Source organism: Nicotiana tomentosiformis, chromosome 7 (assembly GCF_000390325.3).
Source record: "Nicotiana tomentosiformis chromosome 7, ASM39032v3, whole genome shotgun sequence".
Taxonomy (NCBI): domain Eukaryota; kingdom Viridiplantae; phylum Streptophyta; class Magnoliopsida; order Solanales; family Solanaceae; genus Nicotiana; species Nicotiana tomentosiformis.
The window spans coordinates 104,040,039-104,045,607 of record NC_090818.1 but is presented as its reverse complement, the minus strand read 5'-3'; positions in this window follow the sequence as shown (position 1 = coordinate 104,045,607).

The window sequence follows — 5,569 nt, the reverse complement described above, 5'->3', positions numbered from 1 at the left end:
GTTGAGAAACAACAACAACAACACAGCAAATACAGGTAACCAACATGGGCGCTCCCGAGGTACCGCCTCGTAGTCCCAAAAGTAAATATGCAACAGGGGTACTGCCGAGGTATCGCCTCATAGTCCCAAAAGTAAATACGCAATAGGGGCGCTCCCGAGGTACCGCCTCGTAGTCCCAAAAATAAATATGCAACAGGGCGCTCCCAAGGTACCGCCTCGTAGTCCCAAAAGTAAATATGCAACAAACGGCACGGTAGAGACCTCGTGCAAACAATGATAACTGCACGGCAGAAACCTCGTGTAAACATTGATAACCACACGACAGAAACCTCGTGCCATAATAACACTCCACATGGTAGAAACCTCGCGCCACAACCAAACAGTCTTGTCAACCAAAAATCACGAAAGAAAACAACATATAACAATTGGAACAATGAAATTATAGCAAGGAATCCTATAGTTAAAGAATGAATAAGGAAAATAGGTAATTCAACTAAGCATGTTGCACAAATTACAAGTAAGAGATAAGTCACGTTGACATGTGATATTAGGTTAAACATGATGGCTACAAGTGCTAGAGTAACTCAATTAAGGGAATAAAAAGGAACTATTTAGCAAAAATCAAATTTCCAATATTTAGCCCGAGTACACACTCGTCACCTCGTGTACACGGCTTTCACGTATTGCACTTTACTATAATAGTACCAAATTCTAGGGGGACTTTCCCCCAAACAAGGTTAGACAAGTCACTTACCTCAAACCTTGCTCAATCAATCAATAAGAAGAACTTTCCCTCAATTTTTCCAACTCTGATCGGCTCGAATCTAGCCATAACAATTAAATACTATAAATATGACTATAGGAAACTAATTTAAATAATGAAACTATGACTTTAGCAAAGAATTGAAAATTCCCTACACACGTCGGAACCCAACAAAAATTACAAAATATGAATGCCCATTCAACCACGAGTCCAACCATACCAAATTTACCAAATTCTGACATCGACTCGACCTCCAAATCTTAAATTCTTATTTTTAAATCCCTAGGCCCAAATTCTCGAATTATACCTCAAAACACATAATCTAGTTGGAATACTCGATGATAATTCAATATTATCGACTAAAAATGGTCACAAGTGACTTACCTCAAGACTCCCGTGAATTTCCTTTGAAAACTTGCCCCCAACAGAGTGTTTGAACTCCAAAATGACAAAAATATTAGAACCCCTCTATTTTTAACGCTGTCAATTTTCGCATCTGTGATACACTTGGCCGCATCTGTAATGACTCGACCGGTCATTTTGAGAGTATTAGCCACGAACCCCTATTTATTTCTCACTCTATTTAATTATGTGATTACGTGACTTGCCGGGAGGTTTGGTTTCTGGTTTCGGAGTAAAAAGGGACACATAGTCCCTAAAATGGAAGTTTAATTTGTAGGAGTTGAACGTAGTTTGAATTGTATTAAGATGACTCCGGAATAGAAAATGTTGAAGCTCCCAGCTTCTGGTGTCATCGCACCTGCGGTGGGGTTGGCCGCAGGGGCGGACTCGCAAAAGAGACCATTTGGTCGCAGGTACGAAGCTGGCTTGTCCTACCTGGGATCGCATGTGCAAGGTGACGGCAGCATCTGCATGTCCGCAGATGTGGAGGTTTGATCGCAGAAACGGAAAGGCTAGGAAGGCCTGGTGATCGCAGAAGCGCATGCGCAAAAGTGATCCTCTACCCGCAGGAGCGGAAGCGAAGATGCACGTTTAGTCCGCAGAATTAGAGAGTGCGGGACCTTAGTGTGGACCACACCTGTGATGGAAATTCTACAGGTGCGGAGCCGCAGATATGGCTATGGCTTCGGAAAAGTGGTTTAACTGGGGAGAAAAGGCCTAAGTTCTAGGGTTTGATTTCATTCTCCATTTTTGGACCTAGAGAGCTCGGATTGAGGCGAAAGTTTGAGGGCTTTTCAGAGGAAACATTTGTGTAAGGATTCTTGACTCATTTTTTATTAATCTCCACTAATCTATCATTAATTTCTTCATTTAATTAAGGATTTGGGTTGAGAAATTTGGGGGAAATGGTGAAAGTTCTTAGACCGAATATTTTGGTTTTGAAAGGCCAATGAGGTCGGATTTGAGTAATTCTTGTATGGTTGGACTCGTTATCGAATGTGTGTTCGAATTTGGGAGAGGATGGTGGAAGGAAGGGTGAGGGGGGTTGTCTATATCCGACAACCAATTCAGATTCATGCCGGGTCGGTCCACTACGGAAGCTGTCCACCTTATCAGGAGGTTGGTGGAACAGTACAAGAATAGAAAAAAGGATTTGCACATGGTGTTTATTGACCTAGAGAAAGCGTATGACAAGGTTCCTAGGGAGGTTCTTTGGAGATGCCTGGAGGGGAAAGGTGTGCCGGTAGCTTACATTAGGGTATTAAAGGACATGTATGAGGGAGCTGAGACTCGGGTTAGGACTGTGGGAAGTGACTCGTAGCACTTTTCGGTTGTTATGGGGTTGCACCAAGGGTCTGAGCTCAGCCCATTCTTATTTGCCTTGGTGATGAATGCGCTAACACACCATATTCAAGGGGAGGTGCCATGATGTATGTTGTTCGCTGATGATATAGTACTAATTGATGAGACGAGAAGCGGCGTTAATGAGAGGCTGGAGATTTGGAGATAGACCCTTGAGGTTAAAGGCTTCAAGTTGAGTAGGACTAAGACAGAATATGTGGAGTGTAAGTTCAGTGAAAAGTCGGGAGAAGCGGACATGGATGTGAGGCTTGACTCTCAAGTCATCCCTAAGAGAGGGAGTTTCAAGTACCTTGGATCAATTATTCAGGGGGATGGGGAGATAGACGAGTATGTCACGCACCGTATAGGAGTGGGGTAGATGAAATGGAGGTTAGCATCTGGAGTCCTGTGTGACAGGAAAGTGCCACCTGATTCTTGCTAACTAGTTTCCTTTTTAATTGTACAACATGTTTAGATGGATTACCCGCTTCCTTAATTTTGTATTCAGTCTTTAACTCTAGGGTTCCTTGCTGAAATTTCATTGTTCCATTGGTTATCTGTCGCATATTTACATTTGGGACTACAAGGCGGTACCTCGAGAGGGCCCCTATCGTGTATTTACTTTTGGGACTACGAGGCGGTACCTAGGGAGTACCCTTGTTGTGTATTTACTTTTGGGACTATGAGGCGGTACCTTGGGAGCACCCCTATTGCATATTTACTTTTAGGACTACGAGGCGGTACCTCGGGAGCACCCATGTTGTGTATTTACTTTTGGACTACGAGGTGGATCCTCGAGAGAGCCCCCGTTGTTTACCTCTATTTGTTGTGTTGTTATCTTTCTATAATTTCTCATTGTTCACTTCTCAGTCATTTCATTATATTATTATACCTTCTGCCTTGTTTCCTATTATTTCTAGTAGGGCCCTGACCTGACCTCGTCACTACTCTACTGAGGTTAGGCTTGGCATTTACTGGGTACCTTTGTGGTGTACTCGTACTTTAGCACATCTTTTTGTGTAGATGTACTACTTACCAGACCAGGTACCAGTGAGATAGCCCGTACGTGGAAACTTCAAGGTACATCTGCCAGTGTCCGCAGACCTCAGAGTCCCCCTCTATATTTATTATGTTATTTTCTTTATTTTCATTAGACTCTGATGTATAGAGATACTTAGCATTTTCTCTTTAGAACTTGTGACTTATTTCTACTGGGTTTTGGGAGCTGTAACTATTTTGAATCGTAGTTCTTATTTATTTCAGAGGTTGAGGTTGAGTTTCAACTTTACATTCAATTATTCCGCATAATTGTTAAGCTTACCTAGTTTTAGGGACTAGGTGCTGCCACGACATCCTACGGAGGGAAATTGGTGTTGTAACAAGTTGGTATCAGAGCTCTAGGTTCATACGTGTTATGAGTCACAAGCAGGTTTAGTAGAGTCTCGCGGATCGGTATGGAGACGTCTGTACTTATCTTCGGGAGGCTATGGAATTGTTAGGAAAAGATTCACTTCTTTGATTCCTTATCGTGCAAGATTTTGACTTCGAATCAGATGGTGAGGACACGTACAGCTGGATCAGATGACCAGACACCCGCGCCCCTTGCTAGAGCCACGAGAGGCCGGGGCCGGGGTGGAGGCTGAGGACGTTCACGTGGTGCAGCCAAAGCACCCACACGAGCTGCTACAGAAGAGTCACCAGTGGTTTTAGTTGGAGGGAAGGCACCTGAGATGCCTGTTACTGCACCAGCCCTACAGGAGACTATCGCCCAGTTTCTGAGCATGTTCAGCACCTTGGCTTAGGAGGATTGATACCACTTTCTCCTGCCACATCTCGGGCTAGAGGAGGAGCATAGACTCCCGCCGCCGGTACCCCAGAGCAGAGGTTCCAGGTCGACTAGGTTCCTGAGGTCATATCGATGTAGCCGGTAGCTCCAGTTCGCCCCGAGGTTAGGGCAGCAGTTTTTGAGGGGGAGTAGCTTAGGCTCGAGAGGTACAAGAAGTACCACCCTCCTACTTTTAGTGGCTTGGTGTCAGAAGATGCCCAGGGTTTTCTTGAGGAGTTCCACTGTATCCTCCGTACTATGGGTGTTGCGGAGTCTAGTAGGGTTTCTTTCACTACATTCCAGCTTAGAGAAGCGACCTATTAGTGGTGGCGAGCATATGAGTTAGGTAGTCTGGCTAAGGCAGCTTTACTCACTTGGACTCAGTTTTCAGATATGTTCTTCAGGGAGTATGTCCCACAGAGTCTCAGAGATGCATGGCGCGTAGAGTTTGAGTAGTTGCACCAGGGTTCTATGACCGTGTCAGAGTATGCGGTCCGGTTTAGAGATTTGGCGAGGCATCCACCAACATTGGTTGCTACTGTTCGAGAGAGGGTTCGTCAATTTATCGAGGGGCTCAACCCCAATATCAGATTTAGCATGGCCCGAGAGTTGGAGATGGACATCACATAACAGCATGTAGTGGGGATTGCTAGGAGATTGGAGGGTATGTTGACTCGGGAGAGAGAGGAGAGAGAGGCCAAGATGTCTCGAGAGTCTGGTATATATAGTGGTACTCGTGCCCCAGCTGCAGCTCGTCAGGGTAGGGGCTATCTGGGTCGCCCTGTTCATTAGGCACATCCAGCCGCCAGCAGTACTCCGGCCACTCCTAGGACCCAGACACATTATTATGCACCGCCATTATCTAGTGCACCTCTTGCATGGGTGCTTTCAGCGGTCAGTCTAGCGGATCAGGGCTGAGCCAGTCACAGCATCCACATCCTCCGAGAGCTTATTTTAAGTGTGGTGACACTAATCATGTGGTGAGGGATTGCCCCAGACTTAGGAGGGGTGCACCTCCACAGACCACTCAGGCACTGCGTGCTCCACCGGGTCCTCAGGCTATGGTTACAGCACCAGCTACCACTCCACCTGCATAGCCAGCTCGAGGTGGAGATCAGACAGGTAGAGGTCGCCATAGAGGGGGAGGCCAGGACAGATATTATGCCCTTCTTGCTAGGACGGAGGCAGTTTCATCTGATTCTGTGATCACATGTATTGTTCCGGTCTATCATAGAGAT